We start from the raw sequence: 22868 nt of genomic DNA on the forward strand, positions 1-22868 counted from the left end.
TTCAGTGCAGCTTCAAAGGGCTTTAAACGATACCAGACGATGAATAAGGGTCTTATCTAGCGAATCGATCGGTCATTTCAAAAATAAATAAAAAAGTTTAAGTTTTATAAGCACAAATGCTCACCTTGCTCTGTTCTGTGATGCGCGTTCGCGACGTCACGTAATACGCAATGACGTTGAAAAGGTCACGGTTGACTTAAGCGGAAGTACCGAGTCAGTGTTTACAAATGTGCGGAAGGAGGACCATATACACATATTCAAATGTCTTTGTGTCAGTTTATCGTTTAAAATGCCCATTTGTGCGTATCCTGGGTGTTTTAATATTAAAAAGCCTACTGACTCGGTACTTCGTACTTGCATTAATTGTTTACGCGCAGGAATATCATGCGCATACGTCGTCAAAATGGTGACGCGGAAGAAAAGAATTGTTGAATAAAGTTATTATTTTAGTTTTCTTTTCTCACAAAAAGTATTCTCGTAGCTTCATACAATTACGGTTGAACCACTGATGTAACATGGACCATTTTAACGATGTCCTTATTACGTTTCTGTGCCTTGATCGTGGTAGGACCCTTGCTGTCTATGGGAGGGTCGGAAAAATCTTGGATTTCATCAAAAATATCTTAATTTGTGTTTCGAAGATGAACGAAGGTCCTACAGGTTTGGAACGACATGAGGGTAATTAATGACAGAATTTTCATTTTTGGGTGAACTAACTCTTTAAGATAAAGGTTTGTCAAAGGCTCTGTATGTATTCTGGTTTCTAGCTATGGCTCGGGACCTTCCTTTAATATAAAACATTTCACCCATTTTAAACTCCACTAGGCAAAAATTATTATCATTTACAAAAGTAAAGGCAAAAAGTTGTGTCTTAGCAGCTAAACTGCACAATGAGTTGATAGCAGGGCCATCACCTGTGGCAGTGTGTTGTGTTAGAGAGGTTTAGAGAAGTAACTATATCCAGCCAAACTTTCTCTTTCTTCTTTTCACAGCTAACTCTCACCCTCTCCCTCTCTCATTTATTTGCCCTCTCCCCTCTCAACCTCTTCTGCTCTGTCCCGTTCAACATGTGGAAAGCATTACAGGGAGTCAGGGAGAGGAATGCATGTGTTGAATCATAATCTGGACCTTAAAGTGCTGAATTCTGTTTTCCTTTGTCTCTTAATGCTGTGCATGTTCTACCAAAATTAAAACGAAGCCCGTTTGATCCGTCTCATATCATGCTCTACTCCTCAAAAGGGAGAGGAAGTCAAGGTTACCAAGCTATCACAGATGTACTCATAATTTGTTTCTGTAGGTTCACGGTTCAACTGCAGGGCAGAAAACAAGGTCAATGTGTCCTCCTAAAACAACAACAGCGCTGTTCAGCTGGGTTTTGGGGCCATAACAACTGTAAGTCTTTTCCTTCGTAACTCACAATTTGCAATGCATTTTACGTCCGTAATGTGACACATTTATGAGTGACCGCATACTTAACAAGAAAAAAATGTGAAAAGTGCTCAAAAATAGAATAAATATTGATCATTTCAGCTGACCGAACTTTGAAAACGTTCCTTCCGCTCTCAAATAGAATTAGGAACTAACAAAGACTGGTTCTAAATCATACTGAAATCCACAGAAAAAAAGAACTCTGGCAATGGCATTAAATATTTGGCCTCAAGAATGGCTGACACGTCTCTCATACCTCCTTTTTTCTCTCCATCTGTCCGTAGTAGCCTGTTCTAGGTTTGGAAGCCGAACCTTGGTTGGATTTCACCTGACAAGAGCAGCTCTACAAGCGCCAGTCATTAACCTCCGGAGCAGGCAGCTGCCATGTGATGTAGTGTGCTCACCCAGCTGCAGAAGGGCCCTATTGATCCTGCGCATACTTGGTGCCTTCCTGGATGTTTATAATCAATATGCAAATTGCCTGCGGCATTGATTCAATATTAATTTTCAATTAGAGTATCCTCCAGGGGTCTGCTAGGGTCAATACACAACCATTCAGAGTGTAGGCTTGAGCAAGTTGCAAGAATTGACATTCCTCCACCACCAAGACACCTTACTTACTGTTTATTTGGTCTGCCCCGCTGTAAGCACCAATTAGGAGTATAGGTTTCAGTCTAAGAGATGGATGGAGCACCCGCCTCTCTTGTTCCTATCTCTCCTGCTCCCTTTCGAATGCTGCTTTTTACTTTTTTCAGTCAATCCAGTAGCAAAATCAGATCTCTTTAATATCTGAATAGTTTCTCCTAGACACTAATGAGAATAAATAGAGCGCAAATAGAGATGTTTGCTTGAGTTTACTGCACGCCTTTTTTAAAGCAGTGGTTTCAAACCTTTTTGACTTGAAGGTCCAATACAATATTCAAATTCCTCCATTCATGTACACTATATCTTAGTATATACTTCTGCTTGTGGCGAAGCTACTTGTGATGAGCTTTGATTCTATATGAGGTTTTCTCTTTTACCTCCTGCATAGTTATAGTAGTTGTCAGTATGTTAAAGGTACAAAACAGATTTTACATTCAAATTTCCTTGTTTGTAAATTACAGTTTTATACTGTTCTGTAAATGTGTTTACAGTTTTTCCGTATTTTTTTACAAAATTATTCTGGCAACCACAGCTGCTAAAATTATTTTGTAAAAATTACAGATTTTTTTTTTTCAGTGTAAGATTTTCCAGTATTTCTGCTGCTTGTTTTAAAACCTTTCTGATATATTGAATTAAACAATATGGTTAATTATAACAATTATAATATAATGTATTAAATTAATTATTCATCATTAATTTTATGATTCCAGAAGTAATGTTCTATTAAAAAAAATTCTTCAATAAAAACAATAGTTTTGGGGTGGGAAATAAAAGGGAAATATTTCACTTTACATCTGGATTTTGTTTATTTTTGGCATTTTATTTTTTATATTTTAATTTTGATTAAAGTTTTATTATATTTATAATCATTTTTTAATTCAAATACTATTTTAAGTCATCTTGCAGCTCCCTTTCGAGTTTATTTTTGGCATATTTATTTTGGTTAAAGTTAGAAAATATTATATTATATTAACAATAATAATTTATTAAGTCATCTTGCAGCCCACTTAGAATTTATCTGAGGCCCTCTGAATAAAAACTAAGTTTCATAAGAGGTCTCAACAAATGTGGTCACATTATATCAAGATGCCAAAGTTAAAATATGTCTCATAAAATTCTTCAAAGACCAAATTTTCTGAGTTACGTTATCCACATTAAATTCATAGCTCTATACATTTCCTACTTATATATATATATATATATATATATATACACACCAATAACAATATTTTCCTTTAAGAATTTTTAGAAGTTAAAACTCAAAAAGAAGAACACTAAGAACTCCATTAGGTCTCTTGAGCCATGAAAGAGCAACCTCCAAGCAATAAAACTGTCCTCTGGGATGTTTACACATCCTAATTCCCTGCGTAAGCTTTCATATGTATTAGTGAATGTACCATTTCACACTGTATCTTTGTGATCTGCTGGCAGCCTGGCAAGAGTCCCCATTCCTATCCCCAGACACTACACAAAACATGCAAAACATAACACGTTTTACACCCCTCGCATAATCTCTCACGCAAAAACAAATACATAATTAAGGATGACCTCCATAATTTATGAAACACAAAGAGACATACACACAACCCGTCGCCGTGCCAGCTCTCACATTCACTTAAAGTGCATAAATTCATTACAAGCCCTTGGGAGGCAGAACCATAATGGCAAATAAAGCAAGATTACCATCATTTCTGTGAGCTGTCCTCTCTTTCCAAATTCAGTCTCCTTTCCTGTCCCTTTTTCTCGGTGAGATTTACAATGTCCCACCTTATCTACAATATCTATTCCTGTGGTAATAACCTTTTTTTTGGATTAAAGGAAGAAGAAGTAGAAAAAACAACTTACTTTTGCTACATCAGTCAAGAAGGGCAGGGGGAGGGGAGGGAAAAATGTCCTTTGTTAAAATGGTGTAGCCTGATAAGTGAGGTAATGGATTCCAGGCAGGACTGGTCCTGCTCTTCAATGTGAAAACAATAGTATTGATTTATAAGCGTGTTGTGTTTCCTGTACAGACCGGGTGTCTATCAGAGGCCCTTTGATTGAGTGCTCGGGATTGTCACTCTGTCTACACAGCTGCGGTGAAAAAAAAAAAAGAGACGGGGAAAGAGAGATTGCTGGCAAAATACCTCCACAATAGGCAGGTGAGCGATGATGTCATTGGAGAGGAACGAGATTCGCGTTCAGCTCTGTAACCCGATATCTGTGCGTAATAAGCACACGTCTCTTTTAAAGCAGAACGCTGCAACGTGAACATTTACTAGGGCTGATATCAGACTTCAGCAATGTGTCATCACATGACACTGATCATGCGTGTAGTTGTAGGACTTGTTTTAAAATTGCTAATTGTGTGGAAGTGAGTATGAGTCGACGTTATCAAATTTCTACTTTTACCACAGTTTATGTGCTCATATTTTTAGATGTACATGGTTTGGACATGGTTATTTTTTTTAGGCACCATGGATCTAAAAGTGTTTCCTGCACTGCTGCTGAATCTACAGTACCACGGTAAAAAAACTTTTGTACTGCAAAATAATACAAAGAAAATATAATAGACAACATGTCTACTGCGTTGTCTTTACTGGTTGCATGCCAAAAAAGTGAAAAAATTCAGAACAAATGACTCTTATGAGCCAGCTGAATTAGCTGATTCAACATCAGATAATCAAAAAATAGTATTATATTCCAAAAAATCTAGAACAGCTTGTTACTGACACTATTGCTTCCATTATGATACCACCACAGAACTTTTTATAAGGGTGATCTGCGTGTCGGCTGAGAACAGGGCAGCAAGCAATAGGAAAAGAGATAAAATGGACAGGACCTCTTTTGGCTCTTACCAGCAAATGCAGTAGCTGCTCTAATTGGTTTAGGGCTAACATTAATTACCACATTGCTCATTAATGGATGAAGCCTTTATTGGTTCCATTGATCAGCAGGACTTGTTAGCCATCATCCTAAGCAATGGTGGATGTAACAAGCTTACATATTGGCATATCAATTAATGCAATCAATTCCTGCCGAGCAGCTGCCATTCCTCCCTCCCTGGGCCCGGCACTCGCTCCCTCTCATCCCCATCATTCCTTCGGACAGGCCAGACAACAGCCTGATGTCATCCAGGAATTAACTGAGAGATTCCTTCATTTCTGTTTAAGAGGAAGTGCTGGCTTGCTTGGCTTAGTCAGGAAGCAGAAGTAGAGAGAGACAGGATACACGCAGGTGGATATATATATATATATATATATATATATATATATATATATATAGGTAAATAAAAAAGAGCAAGTTGGCCATCCCAGACTAGTGTTATTCCACAAGTCAATCTAATTTAGCGTTAGTGCCAAAAAACAGACAGTCAAAAGGACCTACACAATAGAAACATAAATCTGGTCTCTCTTTTCTGCACTTTCTTCTTGTCTGTTTTCGTTGGTTTAAGCTGAGTTTTCTTTTAATTTAAATGAATGATTATCTTTATTAATTATTTACTTATCAGTAAATACATTCAAATTCTGATTATTCATTTTCTGCCACCAGTGTAGTGCTTCTAGAAAAGACAGGCAGACACGGAAACATCTGGGCAGACAGACGGCACTAAAAACGGAAATAGCAATGGGAAATTCTAACCATTATTTCAAGACTTGTTGGAATGTTCAGTAGGATTACCTATAACCTTTACAATGTCAAGAGGCACATCTGAGCGAGATCATCCTCACCGCTGTTAAACATGTGCTACATTCAGTCCTAGAGCCGCTCCTTCCCAAACTTCTCTTTTTCTTTTTCTAATTGAGATCAATGCTGCTTTTTAAGACACATTGATTAGCACTTAAAATCCTCTCTGTATCACCGAGGGTTCTACAGGGAATGCAGATGTTAAATATTACAGCAGCATGTTGGACTAAAACACCATGTTCTTGGAGAAAAACAAGGGTAGATAAGGGGACAAAGGAAAAACAGCCCATGATAGGCGGACATGCATCATGACAAAATGGAGGGATATAATGGCAGGTGTGCAGCACTTCATTTGCCTAATAACAAATAATTTGGAGGGCGAGAACACAGAGTGTTATATCACCTGCAAAGGACCATTTTCAGGACAAAACCTTGCTGGTTTTGCAATGGCAGTTGCTCGGCTGGCGCATGACACCTCGGAAGTAGACGATTTGAAAATTGTTAATAGGTCATTTAAGCCATTATAAATGCCATGCGTCTAAACAATGCAGAAATAATGATGGCAGGACAAAGCAGATTGGCTAATGAAAAGCGCTCAACCCTTTAACAGTGACTATTCTCAGCTGTGAAAAATATCATAAATATATGTCCATAATAGTAAAAGTTCATTTTATACTTGTAGAGCCCTCTAAAAATATACACTTATGCACACACTATATATTTTTTACAAAACAAATACAAAGCATGATATAATAGCCTAATTCAAATATTCATATGTAAAATACACAAAATATTATATTATGTTATATTATATTGCATTATATATTGCAATTTCTAGTAATTGTTTTGAAAGTTCCTTCCACTTCCTTCTCAAAGCCACTTGAAGTATATGTGGGGCACTGGTCAAATGTTGCGCGTCAAATGAGGTTGTCCTGAGAAGACAGGGAATCCAAACTCCCCTAGAGTCCTATTAAAAGAGAGACTCGTTTTGCAGGAGTTCATCTGCCCGAGCGGCTCATTCACTTCTAAATGACTCAACTGGCACATTTCTCCGCACAGCCATGACAGCCCGACCCAGAGCACAGCGTCCCAGAGGCATCTTCCCAATATGCTCCCTTCCCTTTAACTCAGACTACACATATCAGAGACTACAAACAACATTCCTGAAAAGCATATTTTAAACCTGAATAAGGGCTAGCACAAAGGTTAGTTGCACTCACACACAGCCAGGATTCCAGAGACATTTTGACATTAGACAAGGGCACTGTCGAAGCCGAGGTGGCTCAGATGTGCACATTAGCAGAAGAAGCGACTGCGAGAGGAAGATCAAGGTCAGAGGAATGTGTGATGCAAAGGGAAAGGCTGGATTCAGACTAGTTTGCCTATGAAAGCATATGCTTCGGAGCTTCGGAGGGGCACCCAGTCACTCGCACGAGCCGCCTCCTTCAGGCAGCTCCCCCAGACTCCGTCCCCTGGGCGACACGTAAGTGGGCTGAGCAATTAACAATTTCATGCTGATTGCCTGAAGCATGCTTTTCTATACCATAAAGATAATAGCATGAAGGGTGCCACGTTCCCCCCACACAGTCTAGACCCCACCGCCCACCCCCCCTTCCAATCCCTACCCATAATTCTCAACCGCCTCCAATCCTGCATTCCCGTGTGATGCACTTTCCCCATTCATTGAGTCCTGAGCGTGCTGCCTGCTGGCTTCATTACAGACGCTCTACACTCAGACAGCACATTTAGGAAAAATATAGAAAGGACTCCCTGAAGAGTAAACAGGTATGATTATTAAGGGATGTGAAAAAAACGGGGGAAAAAGATGAGATTCTCAGTCTCCCACTGGCTTCAGGTGATTTGAAAGTCTAATTTGGCCACAACACAACAGGCATACAGCTTGTACAAAACAAACCGCCTCAGTTCCCGTGATTCACTGAGCATGCTCTGTGTGGAGGGGTGGTGACAGACCCATCATCCGCTGCCATTGGAGGCTGTCTGTGTGACAGCTTGCGATGGCAGAAACTGTGCTAACCGCTGATTCTGATCAACCTCTCCGCAATATCCCACGTACGAGATGCACATCAAAGTGTAGCGGAGACTAGAGGCAGGAAGCTAACTGTCCTCTTGTGGTATAGTCTGGTGGAGAAGTGACAATAAAACGGGTGCATCAAAAACGCATCATGCATTTTCACGCAAAACTGCGAGTCTCAGGGGTGTCAGAAACCATTAAATATGCACATGCATGTCTGGATTGAGTCGTTAAAATGAGTATCAATACAGAGGTGTTTTTCAGAGAGTCACCCTTAATGTTCAGAGTGAATGGTATAAATAAGGATGTGGCAAAAGATAAACACTACATACCAACCCACGCACAGCGGGCACTGCTAATGAACACACAAACCCTTTCCCAGACAGTTCACGTGCCCCAAACACTCATTTCAGTCTAAAATCACTAATGATATTTCTGTGTTAATGACTGCCTGTTTTTAAAGCAGCAGCTGCTCGGCTCATACTGGCAATTGGAGGATTTATTTATCGATTGTTTAATGTTATGACCAGAAAAGGGAAATTAATGAACTTGAGACACAGATGAAAATCCAAACAGTGCGAGTGAACATTAAACAAGAAAAAAAGAGATTGATTTCTTGCTCTTTCGCACTGAATGGATACATTTCCTTCATGTTATACAGTGTCGACTTGCCCTTCGTTGTTGTTTCTTTTCTTTGCTCTTCCCAATTAGATCTGCCAGTAAAAGGTATTGAGGAAAATAAATTCAAGAATTGATTAAAATATAAAAATAAATGCTTGATTGCATTTTGCACTGATAGAGTGCAAGTCCCTGATCCTCTTCAGTATTCAAATGACTGCATTAGAAACGCTCCCAAGAGTGATGCGGGAACAGGGGAAGGAATCGGGAAGAGGCGATAGGACAGTCCGCAAGGAAAAGGTAGTGAAAACCTGCCTTATGCATTTTGCACAAAAAAGTTGCAAGAGCTTTTGGAAAATGGCAAGCTCCAATCTGATTTGCTGACTTTACACTATTTCACATTAAAAGTCACGTTTTGTCACTTGAATGCTTCCAAAGGTGCAATTTAGATCCAGACTTCATGGCTCATTCATTCAAAGCGTCAAGAAGTTTCTTGGCATTCTCAGGTGATCATGGCTTTGAAAGGAAATAATTACAAAAGGATTCTGCATTGATGCACGCAATGCACCCCCTCCCGTCTTGTTTCTCGCTGCCCCCCCATTCCACCCCACCACACCATCTAAATTGCAGTCACAACCCCCAGCTCGTAAGGGATGATAATTGCAGATGGCCAATAAATTACTACTGCCTCCACATCAATTATAAGCATCACGTCTGGCAATGAGGAAAATGAGATCTTGTGACAAATTTCATGAGGCTTGGCTGCCCAGAAGCCTTTCTTAACATGCTACAGATAGCAATCCCTTATCTAGCCTCTGTAATGGGGAGCTACGGATAGAGAGATGGAACAGCAGCCATTTAATTAAAAAGCTGGGTGGTGGTGGTGTGTTGGGGTGGGGGGCTGGTTGTGTAATTCATTGTAGGGGCCCAGGAAGAAGACAAAGGCTTTGTCTCCAATACATATTTTGCTGTGCGTTGCCAGTCATCAGGGACCGCGCATTTGCCGGCGTTCGTTTGATAGCCATTCAGAGTTTATTTCTCCCCCTTCTCGGTCCATTCCATTTCCCCCCCTCCAATCCCTTTACCTCTCCCACCTCCTCCCTTCCCCTCTTTTTTATGCTCTTATTTCCCAGGGGACCACTGAGGTGCTTGCTCCACCAGGGCTGGTGCAACTCATTTGAGAGGGGCATTTTTTTTCAGTACGAATGACTGCAGAGAGCGAGCAGACAGTGGCACTGAATGAAATGGCCTCGGCACCTAATTGCGTTCCCACCTGGGAAGAGCGGGTGAAGGCGGTGGCTTCGGCGGGAGGAATAAGGAAAGGGACCTGATGAGGATTTATGGAGGACAGGGAGACGGCAAAATAAAACACCAAAAGGAATGGACCCTAAATCTTATTCCCCACCGCAATATTCATTGCTGTTGCAATCGGGTGCGCTGATAGAGCGTTGCAAAAACGACCGCTGCGTTCAAATTATAGCTGCACTCTCTACTAATATTTAACATCATTAGAAAATCATTAGAAAACCATCATAAAACCTGGGATTATGACTAGAGCATTAAACACAATGATTATTCAGGGTGTTCCTTTTCCCCGCTTTTCCCTCGGAAATGAGATTTCGCTCTCCACGCCTGTGCAGGAGAAAGTAAGAGTATTTCTCATAATTACTACAACATTTGAAAAACATTGGCCTGCATAAATTACTATACCATTATATGATTGTTTTTCATTCCCCCAAAGCAAAGTTCTTAAAGATGGGCTTTTCAGAGAATGACAGCTGCGAGCGGCATTAATGCAATTTCGCCATGAGTGTTAGAGGGCTAATTCAGATATTGCCCACTGCCTCCACTGCTGAAAGGCCGTTGTCATTAATATGTTGTTTCTCATTGCGTTAAACCGGACGCACAAATGGCCACATGGCGACTCTCCATATATTCCGAAGAATTACCTTTCAACAGTAGGGTGATTACGGTATTCGCTTCGCCGCATACAAGTTGTGCCGTAATGTAGCTATCTTTCCGTAAAAGATCGCATTTGATGAAAACAAATCTGAAACGACATTATCAAACACAATTTGCATTTCTTCCTTTTAATTGCATACATATTCCGGAGCTATTGCCTTCAAATCATTCGTTTTTGCTACTCACTTTCAAACTCCAGCAGGATATCACCAACTATGTGTGTGTGTGTGTGTGTGTGTGTATATACGGGCATTATCAGTAACAGTAATCAGTCCAGAGGGAGAGGGCATGTAATGGAGGTTTCCCCGGAGGAGATGAAAGCCGCAGAGCTGAGTGGGTTCACAGGCCTGGGGTCTCTCTCAGCTTCTCAGGCAGGTGGGCCGCTTTTCAGGAGCTCGGTTCACAGAGCTCCCCGCTGAGGAGCAGGCTGATGAAGCTCTTTCCTGCCTTGTCATGTTGCGCAAAGGTACTGACCTCTTGACCCTGCCCTAAAAATCCCTCTTGGCCAGACTGGGGAGGCCTCACAGCGTTTGTTGGGGAGCATATCCATGTCTTTGCGGAATTAATCTGCGGACAGACAATGGACGCAGAGCAGTGGCATGGTTTAACGCCCCACGACAGCCTATAGTAACAGCCGATAAGGTACGATTGCATCATAAATGAACACACAGGTCCAGGAAGCTCTGAATGCGTGTGGGTGCATACACAAGTCAATCAAAGGACCTATGTTTTGTACTCGCATCCATTGCAACCTTATGTATTCATGATTCAAGGTGGACACCTATGGGTGGAAAAGGCCCCTTCCTTTGGACATAGAGGGGGAGCTTGGGGCAGGAAATTCTCTTCAGGCAGAAAAAAACAGGAGGTTAAAATAAGAGCAATCCTTGTCAAGGCTTTGAGAGTAATTCAACTGACACTGATGAGAATCAATGCTCCTTTGAATGCATTACTTGGCAGAAACAGGCCTTTTGTCCCTTAAACCCAGCCAGCGAAAAATGATGCCCTTCGAACAATGGGGGGAGAGGCGAAAATATAAAGAGTGAGAGACAGGGAGGGCGAGAGAGTGAGAGAGAGAGGTCCTCCCTCCATTCCCTTTCACTGAGCCAAATGGATTCCGAGCACTTATGCATTAATCAATCAATATCTCTCACTGTACATCAACAGCGCAACCAAGTTATGAATGACCTTTCCGACAAAAAAAGGACACTTTAATGTGCACAAGACTACATGTAGCTGAGTAACTTTGGCCCATTTTTTATCACGCATGATTACACTTGCACAAGGCACAGGGCCATTAATAGTGCACTAAATATGATGAGGTTAGTCATTATTCAATTAGCACAAAAGAAGAGGGCAAGGGGCAAATCTGCGAGAGAGATGGGGGATGTCATTCTTTGGACATCCATCTGTCATTCAGTGCTGCCTAGAATGAGCGGACTAACCTTGAATCTTATTTTGCTGCCACTCACTGAGACGATTTTCATATTATTTCAATAGCTTCATATCTTAAGTGTCACATTTGCTCGATTCCTGCTTACTCAGAGTAAAAAGCAGGGTGCTAAGTCACACTACATTTACATGTAGCATCTGTAAGAGGATCACATATGCTTTAAGAGCACTTCTTTTGTAGCGATGTTCAAGAGCTAATTTAAAGATGGCTCCTATCTTCAGATAAAAGACGACTGGAGCAGCTGTCGCACTTGAGAGGAATCACTCGCAGAGCCGAGTCTGTTTATGATCAAGTAAAATGTCACACTATCATTCGGCTGATCAGTCAGATACAGTTAGGACTCGAAATGACTTGGAGCTCGGCCATTAGGTCAAACAAGGTGTTCTATGCCTTCTGAGGGTTTCCTCTGTCAGACGGATCCACTTGAAAATGTTTGGGTAGAACTTTTTTTTATCTTAAAGAATAATAAAATCAGCAGTGAAGTGCTTTTAATTATCTGCTCATCAGTTATTACTAGTCATAGTCCTTCCCCCTCACGTTCTCTAGATGGGGAGTCGAGCGGTTTTAGACTTTGGAAGTGAAATCTCTTGTGGCTGGGAACTCGCTCTGTATTGATGGTGAGAGCGGCACTTAACTCTTTGAGCAATCAAAACTCAATCATTTCTCATTAAAATCCCGAATGCCTGAAATCAGATAACATTTGGGGAGAGACTCGGGCTTCGTCCGAGAAATGGATTTCTCTGGGAAAAAAAACTTTCCTGGAGGTGGGAAACGGCGAACAGACAAAGCCCAAAAGAATTTGCCTTTTTTTTTTTATGGGTCCGAATAAGAAAAAAGGGTGCATATATAGGATTTTGACACGGGGACTTCTGTTTCTCATCCACTCTTTTTTTGGGGCTCTGTTGGGGCGTGGAGGTGAAGCACAGAGACAGAGTGGAACGGACAGGAGCTGACTGCACAGCGAAGCTGAGAAAGGAAGAGCCCAGGCCAGGAGCACAAACTAATGCTATTGTGAGGTTGCGCACAATAGGGCCTGCGAAGTGACTGCGGAAGACCCTTAAACAAAGGAGACATCGCTCTTTCCTCCCTTCCCAATTAGATTTTCTCACCTGTTTTACATTACAAAAAAGGGTCCATTTTTGCCTAATTCCTCCCTGCCACTGACACAGGCACCTCGGAAACTAAACCAGGAGCAGATTAGCACCAGGCATGGCATGATTGACAGCGACCTGCATGCTCGTTTCGGACACCTATGCCGCAGCTCCATCCCAACCATGAATCCTCCCTATCTCTCCATGAGCGTCTCCACCTCCTTTACAACTGTGTGTGATATTCAGCAAATACACGCAAAAGACACATTTTAAAAAATCTCTCCTCACTTCATTTTGACTGTGGCCTGAGAAATGCTATGTACTATTAATATATTACACTCTGCTAATAATCGTTCGAGTCTCTAGGCTGTGCTCAGCAATAAACAGAGGTTCGCTGTATTATTCATCGTTTGTTGATGTGTCTGGTTTGTGCTGGTTTAAATGACTGACACCATGGGAATGGATTTGAAATTGAGGGACTAGTAGATGCGAAGCCAGCATGTGTGTGTGTACAGTATGTTTTCTTTAACAGGCACGGGTTGGCTTGTCATCTCTATGGCTGCTCCACAGCATTGGCTCATTAAGGACACAGAGCGGAGTGATTCTGGTAAGTTCATGCTAATTTCCGTCCCTGTCTGCTCAACCACCCTTCTGAGACACTATTAGTGCCTGTTTGAATATTCAGATAAGCAGGGACCAGAGACACACAAATTAAATCCCTTTATTCTGATTTAAATCCTACATTGGGCTCCATCTGCACCCCCTACATATGGGCAACAGTAAAGAAGGAGGGCAAATATGGAGAGAGTGAGAGAAAACAAGGCCCTCAAGAGTGTATCTGGCATGCTAACCGCTTGCATGAGAGTTACGAAACATATGAACATTATAAAACTTATTATCTAGTGATAAAAACTCCATTTCTAAAGAGCTGCAAAGTTTTAAGGCCGTATGAGCTGATAGTTAGTCCTTCAGAATGAGAGGAACTCTAAGGAATCTTCAAAACAGGTGTGTAGAGTCATTGACCACAGAGAATGAGGGGAGAAAACAGAGGGCAGCTTTTAATAGCGGCACTCGCTCTAATGCAGTGCCACACGGCTCTAAAGTGGGGCCGGAATTGCGTGTCTTTCCCTCTTGACTGTACGGCACAGCTGAATTGACTCGATACGCAGAGCACTCCTGTACGGTGACTGAGCAGTTAGCATGAAAATTGACCTTTGCTTGCTTTCTGAACTGTGGATTATTCATCTTTAATGCTTTCAATTGGTCAGGGTGGCTTGAGCTGGAACCTTCCGACATACTTGCCTTCTTTCCTTTCCTTCCCTTCTCTGTGTCTTTAAAACTCATTTCTAACCGGAAAAAAAAAAAATAATGCACTCCAAGACCTCTGCGAATGACCATGCCAAGAATCTCAGAGCAATAAAAAGGGCAAAAAAGCTTGTAAACTGCAGCAAGGATTGGAAATCAACAGACAATGATTGCATATGCAGTAAGCGTTTAACAGGCAATGTGTAAAACAAGAAAGAGGGAAATTCGGGCTCAGTAGTGCTATTGTTCCGCTGTCTTTACGTAGGGCTGGTAAAATACAGCTAAAATAAAGGTGCAATCGCTGCCAAATGGCCATAAATTGACACCAAGACTTGCAAAAAATGGTTTTGATTCTTTTCATGAGAGCTCAGCCTTTGATGTGCCATGGCGGCTCTCCTGACTTCGTACTTTATCTAGTCACAGTCTGACAAGACACAAAGTGCTAGAATAAATACACAACATTAGCTTCGCACTGAACGTCTTTGTCTAAAGATCATCAATCAGTGGGCTCAGACCCATCTGAACGGGCTGCAGTAAGAATGTGTCTGCTAGCAGCTAATAAAACAGAAATGACAGAGACAGAGTCCAAGCAGACAAAGAGATAGTGTGAAACCTTGAGACGTCATAAATCTGGCCCAGTCAAACTCCAGGAATGTCCCAGTTTGTCAAAAACAAATAGCAGCTTGTCTCCGACCACTGCTGGGCAAAGGAGCCCTCACATCTGGTCAAACAGTCCTCGCGCTCTGTCAGGAATCTGGTCGAGTCCATTTCGGACAAACAAGGCCTTGAAGGGGCATCGTATTGCCCCAGAAGGCCTCTGCAGCAGTATGTGGACTAATCAGAAGTCTTCATAAACAACGCTAACCACATGTTACAGTGTGGCTAATCGATAAGCCCTGCGACGGCCTACAGCGTGAGAATCGCTGTTCCTTGCTTGTGAAGTTTTGGCGGCCACATACAAGGAGCAAACATGATGGCATCTTCGTGTAGGAATCCTGCCTTCGCTCCCCTCAAAGACCCCTGTCAGAAAACACTAATGTCACAATGATCAACCGTCTTGCCTTCCCTAACATCCCTCCATCCCCACTTCTGTCGCTCGCTCCTTCTCTCCTCTGGGCTGTGCGTGAATAATCAAGCGAGGGCTGAATCAATGGCTGCCGAGCGGCTCCACAGGTAAAGGTTAGCAGGGTGGAATATTGAATTATTCCTGCTTCTCTCATCAGTGCCATCTGCTTGGCTGGCTCTAATTGACAGGTCAGAGGGACAAGATGGCTCTCTTCAGTACCTATATGTGTGTGAGAGCCCGATCTTCGGCGCTCTAGCCGCAAAACAACAGACAGCATTTCTGCGATGAAACGTGCATCTTCCCATCAGTGAGGGATTGTTTCATGTGCCAGTTGCCCTGAGAAGCCGCAGCCGGAGAGAGAGAGAGAGGGCTTCTGCTGTCAGAGCTGTGTATGTTGAAGACACAGGCAGCTCATCCACAGCCAAAGATCATAGCTTTTGAGCTTTCGCTTCCTCTCTAGAGGGGACAAATCAACTTATTAAAAAAGACAAAAATCTAAAACTTTCACCGTCTCTGATCAACAACGGGAAAACTCCATCGCTCAATCCCTCTGTGTTTTTTATAGCCTGTGGTCACACCAAACTGATGAAACTCTAAGTGAGGGAAAAATCACCCGTCTCACTGAAGTAGCAGCGTGGCATCAAATGCCAAATCTGAGAGCAGCTAGAAACCCATTGGCTTCAGTCTCAAGTATAACTGACATCCATAACTAAAAGAAAAATCTATATGAATGTACAGCCAGTCATTTCTTAACATCTGACATACAAAAGATCACTTCAAAATACTTGGAGAAGAACTCCACATTTAGTTATCTCTACATTTATCAGATTTTAATTATAATGTGTGTGTTTGTGGACACTTATTCAGTACATGCGAATGAAAAGTATAAAATAGGATAATATAGGATCAAATAAAATAAAATACAAAAAAATAAATACAAAAAATAAAATAAAATATGTGACCCTGGACCACAAAACCAGTCAAAAGGGTAAATTTTTTTAAATTGAGATTTATAAATCATCTGAAAGCTGAATAAATAAGCCTTCCATTGATATATGGTTTTTAAGTATAGGACAATATTTGGCTGAGATCTGGAATCTGAGGGTGCAAAAAATGCTAAATATTGAGAAAATCGCATTTAAAGTTGTCCGAATGAAGTCCTTATCAATGCATATTACTAATCAAAAATTTTATTTAGATATATTTTTACGGTAGGAAATTTACAAAATATCTTCATGGAACATGATCTTTACTTTATATGGTAATGATTTTTGGCATTAAAAAAATCTATATATAATTTTGACCCATGCAATGTCTTGTTGGCTATTGCTACAAATTTACCTGTGCAACTTAAGACTGTTTTTGTGGTCCAGGGTCACATAAAATATATCATTTCATTTTGGAGGATTCTGAAAGTAGATATTGGATGCTTAAATTACAGTCTGCGGGTGATACTAATAATCTCAAAGTGGTCAACAATTTGTATTTTAAAAAAGAACACAATATATTGGACTTTCACTTCTAAAGACCTTTTCAACTCTCTCCATGTCATCTGCTGTTTTTCCTCCAGCAGCACATTTCTGCTTAGCCGCAGTCAGCTTGGACACATGACTGACAGTTCCTGTCCTCTGCGGTCTCAGTGCCCTGACTGACACAGGACGAGCGCGAGCCTTCAGCCTGCCACCCGAAACCCTCGCGCCCCGCTTGCGCTCCCCACCGCAGCCTCCAGGCCCCGGAATAGAACTCATTAGCACGTTTGGTAAGTACAAATGAGATGACTGCCTCCTGATGGACTGTCTATCTTTTGGATCAGCTTTCAGGGAGAGTGTCTCGTAATGACGGGTGAAGAGAATGAAAGAGGGGGAGAGAAACTAATATTATAATGCTCTCTGCGCTCACTCCGGGCAGTGCACCTCACAACGGCCTGAAATGGAGGGCCCTGAAGTGGGCTTGATGACAGAGGAGGCCTCTTTCACCCACACGCAGGATTCCACTGTGGGTTTGTGAACACCCACATGCATGTTAATTTGGTGTCTGTGAGCATGTGAGCCTGTATACAATACAAATCTGCTGCACTTGTACAATTTACACCCTCTTATCTCCAGATGGAGCAAAGAAGCAGGCTCAGTGTACACACATAGACTCACATACTGCTTCGAGGCCCTCCATTTGACCCAAGCTCCTCTCACCTCCCTCTTAGGGCAGCCAGTGGTCAGAGCTATGCGGGCCCGGCAAGTAAAACGGCAGAAGAAATCGCCACGCAATCTGCTTTGATTCACAGACAATCCCAGAATAGCAATACCGCTTCTTGGTCAATTTGCAGTAGCAGGATGAGCCAGGGAAGGAATTTATACAGCGGCTGTCTATAAACCAACTGGCAAAGAAAAGACTTCCTTGTGTGAGCTTGGCGTGGACATATGAGCCCTGCCCAACGTTGTGCTGAGTGGAAAATCCATAAAGCCATCACTTAGGCTCTTTAATAAAAGGGCCAGTTTCATTTTAATATTTTTCAAAATGAAAGGTAATGCATTTATGAAATTCGTGGCACGCTCATAGGACTAAAAACAATTTCCTCTGCTAGGCTGTGCCCTTCAACTGCGGATTAGGGGACAGATGTCCAAGAGGAGCCGACCCGAGGCCCTCCGGGTCCTTGGCGGGGCCCTTGCCAATCGGATCACTTCCCCTCATCTCTAGCAGCATCCCAGCAATACCAGACTTTATTAAAAGAAGCCTCAATGATGTTTGTTGCATGAGTTGCCCTGTCTTTGCTCAGATGTACCATGGCATGGTTGGGGTGTGGGGGTCGTGGTTAGAGGCTATAATATCCTGTTTCTGGGAAGGTTTACTTTGCATTTCTACAAGCATGTAAAAATGATAGGACATTCCAGGCCCGGCTGCTGTCTGCAGGGCTATACGGGCCCCGGATCCAGACACGAGCCTTGCCCTGGATAGCCCTAGCTAGCCTTCATAGCGCCTCTTCCCCTGCGGAATGCACATGCTTTATGTGCTTCATGCAGACATGTGGCCCCAGTCAATAAGAAACAGACACATACAAATGCGCACACACAAATATTCACATCTCTCTTAGCACAGGGTGCCATTCCAGTCCAGTAAAAATAAAGGTAAGGCCTTTTTAACACCGCTCGACTCTCCTCTCGATTGATATTTCCTGTCCGTCGTCCAAGGGCTTTAGTAAGTAAAGCAAAGAGCCTAGCAAACATCCAGCGTTTGCTTTAATAATGTATCAATCTGCGCATGCAATGTATTTTTGCATAGCAGCTTATACTATTCACGAGGCTGCTGGCAGATTGTAGTTGGAGGAGAGAGATGCAATTCTTGCTGGGATAGGGAGAAACTGGAAAAATTATATTCTTAAAATTATACTCTTCCCCATGTCCTGGTCTAGGCAGCAAAAATGCAAATCTAGTTTAGGGGCCAGTGACTTACAAGTGTATTAACAATTTAAAAAGAAAAAAAAAATCATATAATATACATTTTACATAGTATATATTATACTGTATACATATTATACAAAAAGGTATATATTCAATTATATATTTTCTTTTTGAAATATGAGTTATTCATTAAAAAGAAAAAATATATATATATTTTTTTATTATTTCATAAGCAGTAAGGTTTTTTTTCTTCATTCTGATATCAGGACAGTTCCATCACCTTGACATTTTGACTTTATGCCTTCAAAAAACTCTAAATATGTAAATTAACTTTAATTCAAAAATTAAAAACACGCTCATCAGAGAAGAGGTGTGTTCAAGTCATTGTAAGTATGAATTTAATTCTTTAGATAAAGCAACAATAACAACAAAAAGTCACGTCATTGACCCTTGGATCGGTCAAAGTCTAGTTTAGACTCTCCAGTGCACTTCCCTCTCCCACTTGGGCACTGAGAGGGAGGGCTGCGGTTGGCACGAGAAGCCAAGCAGTCTGCTGTTCCCGTGTCTACAGACAGGGATTTCCTGCAGCACGTCATAGCTCAGCGATCACGGCACTGCCATCTGCGACTGAAAAAGATTTACATCAGCAGCTAATCCACAGCGCCGGTGCAATGTGTACGCACTCCAAAACAGCTTTCTCTCCTCCCTCCTACAAACATACACAAATCTTCCAGACTGGCTGTAAGCAATGCCACCCAAAGGCCTGTGGCGCCATCAAAAAGCCAACTAACCATCTTTCAATTCCACTTACCTCTTTTCTTACTCTCTCTCTCCCCTGTATCTGTCAGTCTGCAATGTTCAAAAAAACTTCAGTCCATTAAGTCTTCTGAAATGAGAGACCCCAATGTGTCATCCAGCTATATGCCCTGGTGAACATCACTCATAAAACCTGTCATCTCCTGCTGTAGTGTCTCTTCCCACACATCAAGCTCAGACATGCACACACACACACACACACCCGGGAAGCTGACAGTGTCCGTGTAAGCATGTGTTAGTGTGTGTTGTCTTGGGTGCCTGAGCTTCATCATTTTGGGAGACCCTTCTTGCAGAGAGCTCCTTTGTGTTGTGGCTAGCGAAAGGGTTAAGAACAATAAATGGACATCCAGTGAGAGAATGGCATGCTTGAGCAGCACATTTTCAACGCGGGGGCAGGAATTAAAACAATGCCTGCCTTTTATCCACGCATTGCTCTAATTGGATGGGGAACTCTGCCGCCTTAGCACTCAGTGGGCAAATCAGAGGGCATAAAAAATATGACACAGAAACCCAGACTGCATCACCTGCTCTCGCGCCCAGACTCCACCGCCATACAGACTTGTGTGTATGTATTAATGTCATATCTGAATATCTTGTATTGTGTTCGTTATGGGTCTAATAATGCTTAGCTGGCATGTATTCACAGGTGATTGGTTACTTTAATCAAGCCTGAACTTAGTTAGTTAGTTCTGAGAGAAAACAATATCATAACATCATATGGATCAGAACTGAAAACAACGCTAATCAATATTTCCACAATCAATTGTTTTCATCAACAGCATCTGCTATGGCACACTTTCTCTGAAGTAGTGGTATGGATCTTTTTTAAAAATGATGCTCATTGATATTGTTAACAAATGACCAGAAAATGGAATGTGACAGCTCTACAGAGAGAGACGCGAAAGACCTCCCTCAGGGGTTAATTTGGGAACTATTAAAGTGCTGTATCTGTTGGTCAATGTACATTACTGGGGGCTCTTAATTCGCAGACTTCCACACTAATTGTTCGGCAAAGAGTTTTGAGTTTTAGGTTGGAGTCCCACCTCCTAGTTCATGCGAACTATCTGCATACTACATTCTGAACTCATTGAACTCTAGACCAATTGAAAAGTAGGGGCCATATTTACTAACAGATTTACTTGTGCCAGAGCAAACTGTCTTTTGGCCTTAAAATAGAACTGTCAGGATATATAACTTATTGAATATGCATTTGTAGGAGTTTCCTTTTCAGGCACAACATTTATGGGAGGAGAGTATTAAAATGAATCACGCAATGCGATTTACTAATGTTTGCGCTTATCAAAGTACTTTTTATTTGCAGCATTATTTAACGCCCAAAAAAGCATATCTTAAAGCAAGCGCTAATTTGTGCTGCTCTTGGTAGATTGCGCTGGACATATGGAAATGATCTGACTGCATCTGTGTTCTTAATTGTGCTCATTGTTAGTAAATCACATGCAGAATTTTCCCATCCCATCGCTCTTATGGAATTGTGCTCTAACGCTAATTTGCCCTGTTTAGTAAATCTGGCCGTAGATGTTTTAGTCTATATGATTTGAGGTACAATTCATGCCCATAGCACAGGATGACTTGCATGCTGAAGTTTAATACTTAGGAGTTAGGGGTTACGCAAAACTTCTCAGTCCACATTGTTGTTGCCCAGGGTCATCAGAAACTCTGGGGTGAAAAAATTGGGGAGTAGGAAAGTCAAGCTCTGCTTGGGGAAGAAGCCCAGCACCTAACTACAACAGAGCTGTACACCGCACAGCAGCAGCCAAGGGAATTGCTGCTTAGCTGACCCAGAAATCCAGGGCCAGCTTTGTTTTAACAAGCGGGGGAGCCTTCTACCACTTTAGCAACTGTGCCTCAACCACAAGAAAGAGCCCAGCACCTCAGAAGAGCTAGCGGGGAGGAAATTAAATATTACACCATCAGGGAATGGTTTCAGTTGGATAAGGGGGGCAGGACATTAAGAAGTGTAAAGGTAGTCTGGGGGAGGGCGGGTTCATAAGCGCGGTGGACGGCGGTGAGGAATTAGCAATGTTTCGTACTCGCTGATGAAGAAGTATGTTCATTATCAGCGTAATTCGAACAAGATGCTGAAGCAGGGAGTTGGAGAAGGCGAAGAAGGCTGACATTCTTTATTATACACCTCATTTAATTTAACTGACATTTAAATATATATATACTTATTTCTACATACAAGAGTTGGTCAACTTTGGCCCCGCTACTTAAAGGGATGGGACTTGTTTTCAAGCTGAGCAGTGTGCCACGGCTTGGCCGATAGGAGCTTGAGTTTGATCTTGCATCCGTAGGGCAATCAATCAGCTGTTCAACGCTCCGACTGCAGCCCACTCCGTTTGGTAAACAGAGCGTCAAAGGCTATTAGGACAGCGGTTCCTCTCTGAAGACCCAGCCTCCCTAACAGAGCGCTCTCAGGCCTGATCCTGACGTCACTTAGCATGTATCAACTATCAAAGGACAGGGATGCTGGGACCCCTCTCTCTCGCTCATTCCGTCTGCGTAGGAAACAATAGCTGATAATAAGAGGCAGGCTGGTTCCCTTTTGAGCTGCTGGTCGATTTACACTCACCTTGTCCTTCATCAGCATTTCCCAGTCAGCAGTGGGCTAGACCTCAGCCTTAATCACCTACATATTCTCTCCTAAAGGTACAGAAATTCAATAATATCTAGTCTAGAAAAAGCTAGTAATTAAATACATCAAAAAGCTTGAATGGCCATGCAATCAGCCATCATCAAAGAACGCAGCTATTTCTCACTAAAAAAGAACATCTCATCTGACTAATCCTGGAAGAGTTTGGAAAAGTTGCACCGCACAGCAGACATAATGTGTTGTTTGTCAGTTGTCGGCTCATTTGACGTCAAGGGGGTACGACTGGATTGCTGCAACTAGAAAAAAAGATGGCAGAGTGTTGCAAGTGTGTGCGTGTGTAGTGACTGCATGCTGCTCTGCCCACACATCTCTACTGCAGGAGTCATTACCTAACCTCCAAACAGCCTCACAAACAAGGGAATCCATTAACGCACATCAAAGGTTAGCCAAGAAAATATATAAATAAATGCTACATCAACCAAAAAAGAGAGAGCACGAGGGAGAGAGAGAAAACCAGACTTGTTTGTGAACTCTTTACCTCCACCTACCCAGAAACACACTCTAAATCTCTCGCACCCCCACCCTTTTAACCTAAGTGGGCCTTCCTATTGCCTTTGCATGTTCACTTGTCCACTGTACTATAGTCATTAACATATTTGGAGTGCAGCGAGCAGAAAGCTTAATTGTCCTTAATTGCTCGGCTAAATATGTTCTCTAATGATTCTCCTCAGATCTGTGACTGCCTTTTGCGCAATTTCCCGGCCGCTGGCTTCATTATCC

The 22868-nt window shown here is 42.0% G+C and overlaps 1 protein-coding gene across 1 annotated transcript in view; it reads right to left on the reverse strand.

The window, feature by feature from the left end:
- The window catches only part of LOC306876174 (zinc finger homeobox protein 3-like), a 143686-nt gene that overhangs the window by 36260 nt on the left and 84558 nt on the right, over positions 1 to 22868 (reverse strand). The gene's annotated exons all lie outside the window — the stretch shown is intronic.

This window comes from Barbus barbus (genome assembly GCF_936440315.1).
Source record: "Barbus barbus genome assembly, chromosome: 1".
Classification (NCBI taxonomy): Eukaryota; Metazoa; Chordata; class Actinopteri; order Cypriniformes; family Cyprinidae; genus Barbus; species Barbus barbus.